Raw genomic sequence first — 16,499 nt, 5'->3', positions numbered from 1 at the left:
ACCAGCCAAGTCGTTTTGTCTACTTGGTTGTTCAGTGCCTTCTTCTGTTAGTGGATGCTTTTTGGTGGACATGAACATGTGATACAGAAAATCTTAACCTGTGGTATTTAATCCATATATTCATTCATATGTCTCTTCCCAACACCTCCTTTTGCCACAGACTTTCTAATTCTTTCAGGCTCCTGACCAGCCATGCAACCACTCACCACTGCTCATGATTTCATATATATGCTCGCTTCTCTTTTTCCACACATGGAAGACCAGGTGCACCTTTCAAAGTTCTAGCACTGGGAACATTTTCCCTTGCCACTGGTTTTCAAGGCCAGCACTGAGTGTGCCTATCATGGGGCCATCATTCGCTTTACTGAAGTGATAGATCCCTGATTCTTCATAGGGTTTATCTCCCACCATCTTGAGCAAACGTGTCTTACTGAGGCTTCCAGCAGATCAGCTAGCTGCCTCTCTTTCTGTAGGATGATCCCTTCTTACTAACTGCTCATCAGAGAGTCCAGTTCTCTCTTTAAGGAATTACTTTTACTATGTATTTTCTTTTCTTTTTAATTTATTTTTTAATTGAAGGATAACTGTATTTTCTTAAAGCCACCTTATATTATCACTTGGATTTCATTGTTAATTTCCTTCACATCAATAGCCATTTGTTTTGTTATATTATTTTAATTTTTTCTATATATTTTCCCCAAGTTTTTATTTTGAAAGTTTTAAACTTTCAGGAAAGTTTCATATATTTCATGTAGCCTTCACTTGGATTCATCAGTTGTTCATATTTTGCTCCATTTACTTTCCTATCTGTGTACCTACGCTTGTACTTTTTGGCTTTGACTAAGCCATTTGGGCCATTTGGAATTTAATTGTTGGCATCAAGGCAATTCATCCTGAATATTTCACTTTATCTTTCCCCAAAGCAAGAGCATTCTCCTACAAATCAATTATTACATTAGGGGCATTTAATATTAGTTTATAATAATATTTAATATATAATTGATAGTCACATTTTTAATTATGTCAATAATGTCCTTTGTAGCTTTTTTTTTTGAAATTCAGAATTCTTTTTGGCTGAGATGTGCAGCACACAAGATGTGGTATCTTAGTTCCTCAACCAGGGATCAAATACCCTCTGTCTGTGGTGGAAGCACAGAGTCTTCACCACTAGACCATCAGAGAAGTCCCCCAAATTCAGAATTCTATCAAAGATTCTTCATAGCATTTAGTTGTCACTTCTGTTTAGTCTCTTTTCACCTAGAATACTTCAACCAGTTAGACATTTAGAAGAATGTCTCTCAGTTTGAATTTATATAATATTCCTCATGATTAAGTTCAGGTTAAACATTTTTGGCCAAAAAAAAAATTACATAGGTGATGTATACAGATTAATTTTTAAATGTGAAACTAAACTGAAATTAACCCAATTTTGTCATAATCCATTATTTTATATATATACATTACATATAGAATATTCTATTCTATATATAGTGTATATATCTATACGCAAAAATCCTAAACAAAATCCTAGCAAACTAAACCCATACTCATTAAGAGCCAATATGCAGGACTTTCCTGTGTGGCTCAGTTGTAAAGAATTTGTGAGCAAATGCAGGACACATTGGGTTCGATCCCTAGTCAGGAAAGATCCCACATGCAGTGGAGCAACAAAGTCCACACGCCACAACTGTTGAGCCTGTGCTCTAGACCCTGGGAACTGCAACTATGAGCCCATGCTCCGCAATTACTGAAGCCCGTGTGCCCTAGTGCCCTGCTCTGCAACAAGAGAAGCTGCTGCAAGGAAGAGTAGTGGCTCAGTGGTAAAGAATCCACCTGCAAAGCAGGAGACACAGGCTCCATCCCTGGGTCAGGAAGATCCCCTGGAGGAGGAAATGGTAACTCTCTCCAGTATTCTTGCCTGGAAAATCCCGCAGATAGGGGAACCTGGCGGGCTACAGTCTATGCGGTTGCAAAGAGTTGAATCCAACTGAAGCAACTGAGCTTATATGCACGATCAATGAAAAGACTTTAGAATATTTTTATTTCATCTATCTCCCTCTGATGTTACTATTTTGCATTTTAAATCTGTAATTTTAGGCATATACATATATATTAATATGTATGCTTTTTATTGTTCTCCATTTCTTCGTTCCATTTGGAATTATGTTCCCTATTTTCTTGAAGAATACCCTTTTAGTATTTCCTTTAGAGTGGGTCCTTGGTTCGGCTTGCTAATTTGACTGATGGATAAACTGAAAGCCACAGATGTTGAGTGGCTGAATGAGGTGCCCACATCTTTGAAGCTGGGACTGCCACCCAGACCCCTGACTCCTAGGCCAGTGATTTTTCCTCCACATCATTTTTAAATGTTGGGATCAGAGGCATAAAAGAGTAAACAATGCCATGGATGGTTAAATCTATTAATGAAATGTTCTAAAACCAGTTATTTTTATGAATTGGCTTTGAACTATTAATTTTAGCAAGCAAAAGCAAAACAGTTTATCAGCCAGTGACAGACACCAAAACATTAATTAGGAAAACCCATTCAAGTGACGCAGTAACAAATACACACAATACTTCTACTAGTTAAGACTGACCTAGACATAATGCAACATGGGCCACCAAATGCTGACTTCTACATCCTTACTATTTTATATACTAATAGCAACATCATCTCTGAACTGAAATAGTTACAATAAGGAAAGTAAAACTCCAGGGTGCATTTTCCTCCCCTGGGAAGAAAATTGCAACAATAACATACAATTTGAAGTGGAAATGGGGCTGTAGAAGCAGAAAGTACAGCTTTAGAAAGCAAAAATGACTTGCAGAGAGCCAAAGGCCCTAACACTTGTTCCTTCAGAAGACCCTGAGAACTCCCTGATTTTAACTGGCCCCTGATGCATCACACATAGCTTATGGTCTTCTTGGTGGGATACAAACTTAAAAAGGAGAAACAAAGAAGATAGAGAACACTAATCACTCATTCCTTTCATATATTCAATTATGTGCTTTTATTCTTCACTATTCCCAAAATATTGCTCTGTGATATTCCTGAGATTTTTAACCTATGATATCTATCTTGGGATTTCCAATTCGTTGTTGTTTTTTTTTTTCCTCACACCATGCAGCTTGTGGAATCTTAGTTCCCAACCAGGGACTGAACCCCAGCCCACAGCAGTGAAAGCTCTGAGTCTTAATCACTGAACTGCCACGAAAGTCCTTGAACTGCTGCTTTATTTATACCTCTTTTCTAAAGGATTTCGATTGTACAGATTGCTTTCACAGAAACACCAGCTTTTTCGTGATGGGCAGATTCAGTCACTTCAACAGTCTTGTGATTGTCCAATGAGGCAACAAACAAAGTGCCCTGGCGACTGGGATGGAGGTTACTCAGAGGCTCAGTAACAGGGGCTTCCGCTTACCCAGGTCAGTCTGGCTGCAGCCACTCCTGAGTGCCCAGTCTGCCAACAGTAGAGGCCAACACCAAACCTCCAATATGGCACCATTCCCCAGGGAGTCAGCCAGCTGCCTGGTGACGTGTTGCTTAAATTATCCTGCTTCAACCATGGAAGAGGTACTGCCTTGTTTTACTAGGAGACAGTCACTCTGGATTTGGGTTTTCCGTTCCTGCCTGAAATGCTTCTACCTAAACCATCATCCATGGATTTACAGAGTCATTTTCCACTGCCATGGTACCACACACTTCTGAGGAACGCATTTCACAGAAAACAAAATGTGGAAGAGGGCCCAGGATCACAGAGTTCACTAGTCTTCCCATGTTCTTCATCCTGAAACAAGAGCATATTAATACATTCTCTGTTAGTTGAAGGTTATCTAAGGTGGGGTTCCCTAGGAGCAGAGTCTGAGACAGGGATTCTAGCACAAGTGAATTATTGGAGGTGCTCTCAGGAGGAGTAGGTTAAGGAAGTAAGGGGAAGCAAGAGGTCTTGGAAAGAAAGCAGCAAAGATATCCATAGTTGGAACCCAACCAGATCTTCTGAATGCAGATGACGACCTACAATTAAGCCTGCTTCAGGCAAGGGTGCATGCGTGCTGTCTCTTCAGCCATGTCTGACTCTTTGCAATCCCACTAGGCTCCTCTGTTCATGGGATTCTCCAGGCAAGAATACTGGAGTGGGTTGCCATTTCCTTCTCCAGAGGATTTTCCCAATCCAGGAATCGAACCCTGGTCTTCTGCATTGCAGGCAGACTTTTTACCAAAGAAGCCCCAGAAGAACTGCCCCTTCTGAGGTTCGAACTCAGGACCTACAGATTATGAGACTGATGTGCTGCCTGCTGCTCTAAGAAGGCAGAACTGAGAAGCTCTTCGGGGCTTCCATATCAGGTGGTAATTGGCTGCAGGCCAAAGTGGGGACAAAATTTCCAGACAACTCTAGAAAGCCAACTCCCTTGGGCAGAGGGTAGTTCTCCAGAGAAAGGGGAGCCCTGAGCCTTCAGCAACCATTGTTTAAGAGTAGTGAGAGGAGGGACTTCCCTGATGATCCAGTGGTTAAGAATCAGCCCTTCCACTGCAGGGGATACAGGTTCCATCCCTGATCAGGGAAACTAAGATTCTCACATACCCCAGGGCTACTGAAGTCCATGCACTCTAGAGCCTGAGCAGCCTAAAGAAAAATAAAAAATAGGGCTTCCCTGGTGACTCAGATGGTAAAGAATCCGCCTGCAATGCAGGAGAACTGGGTTCAATCTCTGGGTCTGGAAGATCCCCTGGAGAAGGGAACAGCTACCCACTCCAGTATTCTGACTTGGAGAATTCCATTGACCGAGGAGCCTGGCGGGCTACAGTCCAAAGGGTCACAGAGAATTGGACAGGACTGAGTGACTTTCAGGAGTTGGGGGATGGGTACACCAAGTCTGTCTGGGTGGGGTCCCACAAGCATCCATTCAAAGGGGTTCCTCCTTTTAAGCACAGAAGAGATTTGTTGTAAGCCTGCTAACACATTTTCTTTTATTTGGAGACAGAGAAGCATAATCCTTCACTTAGGTATCTGAACACATAAACAGCATTTTAAAACTTTTCTTGTGCTGTCAGGAAAAAAAAAAAATCAAAAACAAAAAAAAACTTTTAAAAAATTCTACATATTAGGCACACATCTACTCTTAAGCAGGAAACAATGAAGTGTGCTCCGAGATGTCAACTCGAAAATACCCACATATCCCACCCAGATGCTGAGTGACTGTGAATTCCTTCCCCCCAAAGACTGAGGTTGTAGGAACTGGTGAGAAAATAGAGGAAACAGACTTCCCTGAGTGGGAGTGTTTTGAATTTAGTGTCCGAAGGTACAGTAGGGTGGTCTGGGCAGGAGGCAGTCCAGCACAGGATGGAAAGGAAACCGGAGGGGCAATGGTGGGGCTCTGCCCTGGCTCCACCATCTCCATTGCCTTGGGACACCCACAACCTACCGATCGCCCAGGTGTCCTACAGATCCACACTGCTCCAGGTGTCCCAACAGTATTCAGTTCAGTTGCTCAGTTGTGTCCAACTCATTGCAACCCCATGGACTGCAGCACGGCAGGCTTCCCTGGCCATCACCAACTCCCAGAGCCTACTCAGACTCATATCCATTGCGTTGGTGAAGGCATCCAACCATCTCATCCTCTGTCATCCCCTTCTCCTCCAACCTTCAATCTCTCCCAGCATCAGGGTCTTTTCAGATGAGTCAGTTCTTCTCATCAGGTGGCCAAAGTATTGGAGTTTCAGCTTCAGCATCAGTCCTTCCAATGAATATTCAGGTCTGATTTCCTCCAGGATTGACTGGTTCGATCTCCTTGCAGTCGGAGGGACTCTCAAAAGTCTTCTCCAACACCACAGTTCAAAAGCATCAATTCTTCGGTGCTCAGCTTTCCTTATGGCCCAGCTCTCAATTCATTCATGACTACTGGAAAAATCATAGCTTTGACTAGATGGACCTTTGTTGGTAAAGTAATGTCTCTGCTTTTTAACATGCTGTCTAGGTTGGTCATAACTTTTCTTCCAAGGAGCAAGCATCTTTTAATTTCATGGCTGCAATCACCATCTGCAGTGATTTTGGAACCCCTAAAAATAAAATCTCTCACTGTTTTCATTGTTCCCCATCTATTTGCCATGAAGTGATGGGACCAGGTGCCTTGATCTTAGTTTTCTGAATGTTGAGCTTTAAGCCAACTTTTTCACTCTCCTCTTTCACTTTCATCAAGGGGCTCTTTAGTTCTTCACTTTCTGCCATAAGGGTGGTTGTCATCGGCATATCTGAGGTTACTGATATTTCTCCCAGCAATCTTGATTTCAGCTTGTCCTTCATCCAGCCCAGCATTTTGCAAGATGTACTCTGCATGTAAGTTAAATAAGCAGGGTGACAATATACAGCCTTGATGGACTCCTTTCCCGATTTGGAACTGGTCTGTTGTTCCATGTCCAGTTCTAACTGTTGCTTCTTGACCTGCATACAGATTTCTCAGGAGGCAGGTCAGGTGGTCTGGTAATCCTATGTCTTTAAGAATTTTCCACAGTTTATTGTGATCCACACAGTCAAAGGTTTTGGCATAGTCAATAAAGCAGAAGTAGATGTTTTTTCTGGAACTCCCTTGTTTTTTTGATGATCCAGCAGATGTTGGCAATTTGATCTCTGGTTCGTCTACCTTTTCTAAGTCCAGCTTGAACATCTGGAAGTTCACAGTTCACATAGTATTGAAGCCTGGCTTTGAGAATTTAGAGCATTACTTTGCTAGCATATGAGATGAATGCAATCATGCAGTAGATTGAACAGTCTTTAGTATTGCCTTTCTTTGGGATTGGAATGAAAACTGACCTTTTCCAGTCCTGTGGCTACTGCTGAGTTTTCCAAATTTGCTGGCATATTGAGTGCAGCACTTTCACAGCATCATCTTTTAGGATTTGAAATAGCTCAACTGGAATTCCATCACCTCCACTAGCTTTGTTCGTAGTGATGCTTTCTAAGGTCTGCTTGACTTTGCATTCCAGAATGTCTGGCTCTAGGTGAGTGATCACACCATCGTGGTTATCTGGGTCATGAAGATCTTTTTTGTATAGTTGTTCTGTGTATTCTTGCTACCTCTTCTTAGTATCTTGTGCTTCTGTTAGGTCCATACCATTTCTGTCCTTTATTGAGCCCATCTTTGCATGAAAAGTCCCCTTGGAATCTCTAATTTTCTTGAAGAGATCTCTAGTCTTTCCCATTCTATTGTTTTCCTCTATTTCTTTGCATTGATCACTGAGGAAGGCTTTCTTATCTCTCCTTGCTATTCTTTGAACCTCTGCATTCAAATGGGTATACCTTTCCTTTTCTCCTTTGCCTTTAGCTCCTCTTCTTTTCTCAGCTATTTGTAAGGCCTCCTCAGGCAACCATTTTGCCTTTTTGCATTTCTTTCCCTTGGGTATGGTCTTGATCACTGCCTCCTGTACAATGTCACAAACCTCCATCCATAGTTCTTCAGGAACTCTCTATCAGATCTAATCCCTTGAATCTATTTGTCAGTTCCACTGTAAAATCGTAAGGGGTTTGATTTAGGTCATACCTGAATGGTCTAGTTCTAGTGGTTTTCCCTACTTTCTTCAATATTAAGTCTAAATTTGGCAATGAGTTCACGATCTGAGCCACAGTCAGCTCCCGGTCTTGTTTTTGCTGACTGTATGGAGCTTCTCCATCTTTGGCTTCAAAGAATATAATCAATCTGATTTCGATATTGACAATCTGGTGATCTGGTGATGTCCATGTATAGAGTCATGTCTTGTGTTGTTGGAAGAAGGTGTTTGCTATGACCAGTGCGTTCTCTTGGCAAAACTCTGTTAACCTTTGACCTGCTTCATTTTGTACTCCAAGACCAAATTTGCCTATTATGCCAGGTATCTCTTGACTTACTACTTTTGCATTCCAGTCCCATATAATGAAAAGGACATTTTTTTTGGTTATTAGTTCTAGAATGTCTTGTAGATCTTCATAGAACCATTCAACTTCTGCTTCTTCAGCATTACTGGTCAGGGCATAGACTTGGATTACTCTGATATTGAATGCTTTGCCTTGGAAACGAACAGAGATCATTCTGTCATTTTTGAGATTGCATCCAAGTACTGCATTCCAGACTCTTTTCTTGACTATGATGGCCATTCCATTTTTTCTAAGGGATTCTTGCCCACAGTAGTAGATATAATGGTCATCTGAGTTAAATTCACCCATTTCAGTCCATTTTAGTTCACTGATTTCTAAAATGTTGATGTTCACTCTTGCCATCTCCTGTTTGACCACTTCCAATTTGCTTTGATTCATGGACCTAACATTCCAGGTTCCTATGCAATATTGCTCTTTACAGCATTGGACTTTACTTCCATCACCAGTCACATCCACAACTGGGTGTTGTTTTTGCTTTGGCTCTGTCTCTTCATTCTTTCTGGAGTTAGTTCTCCACTGATCTCCAGTAGCAAATTTGGCACCTACCAGCCTGGGGAGTTCATCTTTCAGTGTCCTATTTTTTCACCTTTTTTTATTGTTCATGGGGTTCTCAAGGCAAGAATACTGAAACGATTGCCATTCCTTTCTCCAGTGGGCCACATTTTGTGAGAGCTCTCCACCATGACCCATCCATCTTGGGTGGCCCTATAGGGCATGGCTCATAGTTTCATTGAGTTAAATAAGGCTGTGGTCCATGTGACCAGTTTGGTTAGTTCTCTGTGATTGTGGTTTTCATTCTGTCTGCCTTCTGATGGATAAGGATAAGAGGCTTATGGAAGCTTCCTGATGGGATAGACTGACTGAGGGGGAAACTGGGTCTTGTTCTGATGGGTGGGGCCATGCTCAGTAAATCTTTAATCCGATTTTCTGTTGATGGGTGGGGCTGTGTTCCCTCACTGTTATTTTACCTGAGCCCAAACCATGGTGGAGGTAATGAAGATAATGGTGACCTTCAAAAGGTCCCATGCATGCACTGCTGCACTCCATGTCCCCAAACCTGCAGCAGGCCACAGTTGACCCATACCTCCACTGGAGACTTCTGGATAGTCACAGGCAAGTCTGGGTCAGGCTCTTGTGGGGTCACTGCTCCTTTCTCCGTGGTCCTGGTGGGCACAAGGTTTTGTTTGTGCCCTCCAAGAGTCTGTTTCCCCAGCCCTGTGTAAGTTCTGGCAGCTCTATGGTGGGGTTAGTGGTGACCTTATCGACACTTAAAAGAACAAATAAATATATCTGCGTAAATCCCTTGCAAGGAGTCCTTAAAGAAGATTGGACTTCAGAGAACCAATCACCACTCTATGTGTGTCTTCTAGAATGGCAAGACAAAGCCCACTACAACTCTCCTGAAGACCACTAGACTACACATTGTTGAATCTAAGTTTTCTCCTTTTTACAAAATATAATGGTGACTATGCCAAAGCCTTTGACTGTGTGGATCAGAATAAACTGTGGAAAATTCTGAAAGAGATGAAAATACCAGACCATCTGACCTGTCTCTTGAGAAACCTGTATGCAGGTCAGGAAGCAACAGTTAGAACTGAACATGGAACAACAGACTGGTTCCAAATAGAGAAAGGAGTACGTCAAGGCTGTATATTGTCACCCTGCTTATTTAACTTATATGCAGAGTACATCATGAGAAACGCTGGGCTGGAAGAAACACAAGCTGGAATCACGATTGCCAGGAGAAATATCAATAACCTCATATATGCAGATGACACCAGCCTTATGGCAGAAAGTGAAGAAGAACTAAAGAGCCTCTTGATGAAAGTGAAAGAGGAGAGTGAAAAAGTTGGCTTAAAGCTCAACATTCAGAAAACGAAGATCATGGAATCTGGTTCCATCACTTCATGGCAAATAGATGGGGAAACAGTGGAAACAATGGCAGACTTTATTTTGGGGGGGCTCCAAAATCACTGCAGATGGTGATTGCAGCCATGAGATTAAAAGACGCTTACTCCTTGGAAGGAAAGTTATGACCAACCTAGATAGCATATTAAAAAGCAGAGACATTACTTTGCCAACAAAGTCCATCTAGTCAAGGCTATGATTTTTCCAGGAGTCATGCATGGATGTGAGATTTGGACGGTGAAGAAAGCTGAGCGCCGAAGAAATGATGCTTTTGAACTGTGGTGTTGGAGAAGACTCTTGAGAGTCCCTTGGACTGCAAGAAGATCCAACCAGTCCATCCTAAAGGAGATCAGTCCTGGGTGTTCATTGGAAGGACTGATGTTAAAGCTGAAACTCCAATATTTTGGCCACCTCATGTGAAGGGTTGACTCATTGGAAAAGACCCTAATGCTGGGAAGGATTAGGGGCAGAAGGAAAAGGGGACAACAGAGGATGAGATGGCTGGATGGCATCACCGACTCGATGGACATGGGTTTGGGTGGACTCTGGGAGTTGGTGATGGACAGGGAGGCCTGGCGTGCTGCAATTCATGGGGTTGCAAAGAGTCAGACAGGACTGAGCGAATGAACTGAACTGAACTGAACTGAATTGGACTGAACTGATGGTGCATAGTGACCTTTAAGGTGGAGGGGAAAACTGGCATTTTATTAAACATTATTCAACAATTCACACATTTATCTTTTCTAAGTGAAATAAGCCCATTTATTCCAGTCTTTCTTCATCCAAACCTGTTTCCCAAGCATTGATTAATTTTTTTAAAATTTGAGTTCAATTACAGATGAAGTATCATTTATACACAGTAAAATTCACTCTTTTAAGCTATGTAGATTAATAACAGTATATTCATATTTGATAAATATATATGAAATGAGTGTGAAAGCCAACAAGACCCCTTCTTTCTGATCTGTGGTCAAAGTGTGTTTGACTCCAGGAACTTTGTTTGTATGCATAAAGTGGCTCAGTGTCAGACCTAAACTGTGCTTGAAAGGTCAGAGTAGAGAATGTCCTGTTTCTATAGAAACATGCAGAGACATTCTTTGTTTATAATCAAGCCTTGAGGAGGAAATGCAAGGGTCAGCTGTTTCTGTGGGCAACACGTGAACTGGGTATTTTCTTACCCCCATTCAGGTTAAAAAGTGTCAAGTTGAGACTCCACACTACAGTATGAGTCAAGAGCCAAAGTTCAATTTTTTGAAAAATCAGAGCCTTCCTAGCTCTTGGAGTCCACAGTATGATGCATGAGCACTCAGGTTAATTTAATCATTTTTATTCTTAACATTGAAGTCATTAAGCATCTGCTTTAAAAGGAGCAAGATGATGAATTTTCTCTGACATTCAACGTTATAAAAATCAGAAGTCAAGATGGCTGTGATGTGTTTGAATAAAAAATAAAACGTCTACAGTTGGTAATTTAAACGGAGTTGGCCTTTCTATGAAAATGTGAGAAGTTATTGTTACAAAGAACTACTTCAGGATCCTCAAACAAAAGAATAATTTACATATTCAATGGGAAAAATTTCCAGTGAATAATACAAAATTGTAACTGAACCTTCAAACTGAGTCACTTTATTTCTAAATAAATAATAAAGTATCAAATAAGAAATCTATATGGATGAGGAAATGGCAACCCACTCCAGTATTCTTGCCTGGAAAATCCCATGGACAGAGGAGCCTGGCGGGGTACAGTCCCTGGGGTCTCAAAGAGTCAGACTTGACTTAGCTATAGAACAGGCATCCTTAAATAAAACATTTTAGGACTGAATTTCCTGAGGAAATGTAGAATATGTAGCATTTTTCTTCCATGTTGTTCCTGACCAAGTAGTTTCAAGGATTCTTAGAAAAACTTAAAAAACAAAAACAAATAAACAAAAACTTCTATTCCAGGGCACTCTCTTGCGTCAGCTTTGCCCTTAAAGTGTACAAACACATGAAAAGAAGGTCTGAGGCAGAGCTCAAGTATAGTCAGTAAAAGTTCAAAGATTTGATAATGGCACAAGTGACCTTTACTTAAAAACGGTGTTATTAAGAGCCAAAGCTGAGTCAAGAAGGTAACCAGACGAGCAAGGCGTGAACACTGCAAGCCCAGGAGAGCCATAGGAGTAAACAGAAACTTGTGACAGGTAGGGGAGGGAGCCTAATGACACACAGGACAAGTGGGAGGGCACAGTATGACAGAAATTAGCGAAATAGTAAACCATTGCCGCTCAGCCTCCCTTCCCCCCATCATGCTGCATTGAGAGTGAATGTTTGAGTGTTTCATGGCTTAACCAGCAGGTTTTAGTGCTAAAAATTCAGCACTAGAACAGATAAGTTGTGGTTTAAGAGAATATGGTCACAAATCAGGGCAGATATGTTTAGGGGAAAAAAGACGTTTATTCACTCTGGCTTTGTAGGGGGTGTGATGCTCCTGCCAAATCTTGTTTTAAAATTAATCAGAGAAATGTTTCTTGTAAATTCAAATAAGATGCACCAGAAAAGCCAGTATATTACAGTTATGTTGCTGCTAAACTGGCGTGGATTTGATGTGGTGTTTTGTGGCTTTTGAACATACAATTAAATAAGTGCCCATTTATAAATAAATGTTGTATAAATAGTTCAACCTATCACAGTTAAAAAATCCGTGTAAATGAAAAGAAACAAGAAAAAATCTGATGTTGAGCAACCCATACACTGATTTAATGTTCGGTACAGTTCTTAGAACCTGTTAACATTGCAACTTTATCTTGGCTTTCCAGAGTGAGTATATAGTATTAGCTATATGTTATGGCCACACGTTGAAACCTATGATAAGTTTTGGGGTCTATTAAACCTTAAAGGATAAATCAAAAAAAAAAAAAAAAAGAAAGAAAGAAATCTGTAGCCCCAGGACTTCCCAGTGGTTAAGAATCTGCTTTCCAGCACAGGGAATGGGGATTCCATCTCTGGTTGAAGAACTAAGATCTCACATGCCACAGGGCAATTAAGCCCTTGCACCTCAACTAAGACACAGCGCAGTCAAATAAATAAATGGAAAGAAAGAAATCTAGAGCTCTGAAAATAAAACCTAAGAGTTTCTCCAAAATCCTCTAATATGGCAAGACCCAAATATAAAGATAATTTGAATAAAAAAGCTTTGCTCCCAAAATGCATGAAATCTTTTCACTGTGATTGTTTCCATGTGTCTTTTTGAAAGCTTCACAGGTCAAATCCAAAAGTGATAGAAAACAGTCTTTTTTTTTTTAATGGCATGTTTGCATTAGATAGTCCTACATTAGTGTTATATCAGATCTGGCTTGATTCTGGGTGTTATAACCTGGGAATGCAGGCAGACATGGCCCCTCAAGAGGGAATTGCTGCCAGTTGGGGAAAGAGAAACAGGTACCCTCAAAGTTGCCAGATGATTAGAATAGGCAGTGAGACTTCTAAATGAAAGGATAAGAAAATTTTCTTAGCTTCATCTCCTTGATTAAGTCACAAAGACTTGACTTTCACTAATGTGTAACCATGAAGTTTTCAACAATGCCTTATCTTGGGTTTTCTGAAAAATAGACCCTGAGACAAGAACCTGAGGGCAGATGGTTTGTTTAGGAGTAACCCCCGGAAGCAGACATAAGGAAGTGGGGAAGGCAAGCCTGGGAAGGGTGAGGAATAATAATGAAGGAATCACCACCCTCGTGTGAGTTTTTTTTTTTTTTTTAAGTACTTTGAAATCATTAAAGGCTAAAGGGCTTCAACGGTACGTGAACCAAGAATTTCCAGATGTTCAAGCTGGATTTAGAAAAGGGAGAGGAACCAGAGATCAAATTGCCAACATCCGTTGGATCATCAAAAAAGCAAGAGAATTCCAGAAAAGCATCTACTTCTGCTTCAATGACTATGCTAAAGCCTTTGACTGTGTGGATCACAACAAACTGTGGAAAATTCTTAAAGATATGGGAATAACAGATCACCTGACCTGCCTCTTGAGAAATCTGTATGCAGGTCAAGAAGTAACAGTTAGAACTGGACATGGAACAACAGACTGGTTCCAAATAGGGAAAGGAGTATGTCAAGGCTGTATATTGCCACCCTGCTTATTTAATTTATATGCAGAGTACATCATGCAAAATGCTTGGTTGGATGAATCACAAGTTGGAATCTAGATTGCCAGGAGAAATGTTAATAACCTCAGCTATGCAGATGACACCACCCTTATGGTAGAAAGTGAAGAGGAACTAAAGAGCCTCTTGATGAAAGTGAAAGAGGAGAGTGAAAAAGTTGGCTTAAAACTCAACATTCAGAAAACTAAGATCAAGGCATCTGGTCCCATCACTTCATAGCAAAAAGATGGGGAAACAATGGAAACAGTGAGAGATTTTATTTTTGGGGGCTCCAAAATCACTGCAGATGGTGACTGCAGCCATGAAATTAAAAGATGCTTGCTCCTTGGAAGAAAAGCTATGACTAACCTAGACAGCATATAAAAGTGGATACATTACTTTACCAACAAAGGTCCGTCTAGTCAAGGCTAAGGTTTTTCCAGTAGTCATGTATGGATGTGAGAGTTGGACTATAAAGAAAGCTGAGCCCCGAAGAATTGATGCTTTTGAACTACAGTGTTGGAGAAGACTCTTGAGAGTCCCTTGGACTGCAAGGAGATCCAACCAGTCCATCCTAAAGGAAGTCAGTCCTGAATATTCATTGGAAGGACTGATGCTGAAGCTGAAGCTCCAATACTTTGGCCACCTGATGCAAAGAACTGACTCATTTGAAAAGACACTGATGCTGGGAAAGATTGAAGGTAGGTGGAGAAGGGGACAACAGAGGATGAGATGGTTGGATGGCATCACCGACTCAATGAACATGAGTTTGAGTAAGCTCCGGGAGTTGGTGATGGGCAGGGAGGGCTGGCTTGATGTGGTCCATGGGGTCACAAAGAGTCGAACATGACTTAGCAACTGAACTGAATTGATGTGAAGAACTGACTTATTGGACAAGACCCTGATGGTGGGAAGGAATGAAGGAAGGAGAAGGGGATGACAGAGGATGAGATGGTTGGATGGCATCACCGACTCAATGAACATGAGTTTGAGTAAGCTCCGGGAGTTGGTGATGGGCAGGGAGGGCTGGCTTGATGTGGTCCATGGGGTCACAAAGAGTTGAACATGACTTAGCAACTGAACTGAATTGATGTGAAGAACTGACTTATTGGACAAGACCCTGATGGTGGGAAAGAATGAAGGAAGGAGAAGGGGATGACAGAGGATGAGATGGTTGGATGGCATCACCGACTCAATGGACATAAGAATCAGCAAACTCTGGGAGTTGGTGATGGACAAGGAAGCCTGGCACGCTGCAGTCCATGGGGTTGCAAAGAGTCAGACACAACTGAGCAACTGAACTGAACTGAAAGGTTGACTTTAATTTCCCATGACTTGGAATTCTTATATATCTTTTCTTCTAAAAATATTCCCATGCTAGGTCTGCCCTTCCTGTGTTTATGTCCATAGATACAAGGTGTGTGTTCAAACTAAGGGCATCCTTTGGCCCAGCCTCCCATTCCAGTGCCTCCTAGAGCATTTCTCAGGCTTGAAAGTCTATGACTGAAGAGGGGTGAAAACCTATGAAGATGTAGGTCTGTTTGGTGGTAAATGTCAACTCAGAGGAACCATCGAAAAGCCCAACTACACCTCACTAGAGGAGGAAAAGAGAGATGGCATGGCTCATTGGAGACTTAGAGGCAGGTTGGGTGACACAGTCATGATAAGTGATCCTTTTGCCAAATATTTCTTGAGCTCTTCTGATTTTCTTGCCTAGGGTCAGTGCCTTTCAGAAGAATCAGATGTAAATGGCACAATGACAACACCAGGCAGTATGTGCTATTGTCGCAGGGGAAAAATGGGATGTGAGAGGATGGTCATGTCCCAGGTCTCAAGGACATGACCTTGAGGATGTTTCCCTGTCTGGAAGGGGGTGTCACCCTTCTCTGTTTCTTTCAAGGTCTCCCAGACAATGAAGACATCATGGTCTTCATGGGATGTGAGAGGATGGACATGTCCCATGTCCCTGGGATTGGCTGCCAAGTGAGGGTCAAGCAAGCCATTGTAAAGTAAAAGTAGGTTTCTTTAGAAATAGATAGAATGCATTCGGTCTCAGAAAGTGAGAGGAGGCCCTAAGGTGTGGGGGTGGTTACTTTTTACGAGCAGGGTAATATCATAGGCTAATGAGTGGGAGGACTGTTTTGCGGAAGGGATGGGAATTTCCAGGAATTGGGTCACCACCCACTTTTTAGCCTTTTATGGTCAGCTTCAGAACTCTCATGGTGCCTGTGGATGTCTTGTGTAGCAAATGTTAATATATTACAGTGACATACAATGAGGCTCAAGGTCTACTGGAAGTCAAATCTTCTGCCATCTTGGACCTAGGTGGTTCTAACCAGCTTATGCAATGTTGTCAACTGCTATATCATTCTTTTAAAACTTGAGCCTTGCCCCTTTCCTGACTCACTGTGTATCATCAAGGTGCATAAGGAGTGTGATGGAAACTCTGAAAAGAGCAATCAACTCTATCCAGGATGGTCCTGATGTCTTCATGGTCTGGGAGACCTTGAAAGAAACAGAGAAGGGTGACACCCCCTTCCAGACAGAGAAACAGCATCGCAAAGGC

Source organism: Giraffa tippelskirchi, chromosome 1 (assembly GCF_054371585.1).
Source record: "Giraffa tippelskirchi isolate mGirTip1 chromosome 1, T2T-mGirTip1v1.2.pri, whole genome shotgun sequence".
In the NCBI taxonomy this organism is placed as follows: domain Eukaryota; kingdom Metazoa; phylum Chordata; class Mammalia; order Artiodactyla; family Giraffidae; genus Giraffa; species Giraffa tippelskirchi.
The sequence above is the reverse complement of the archived record's forward strand: the minus strand, read 5'-3'. Positions refer to the sequence as shown.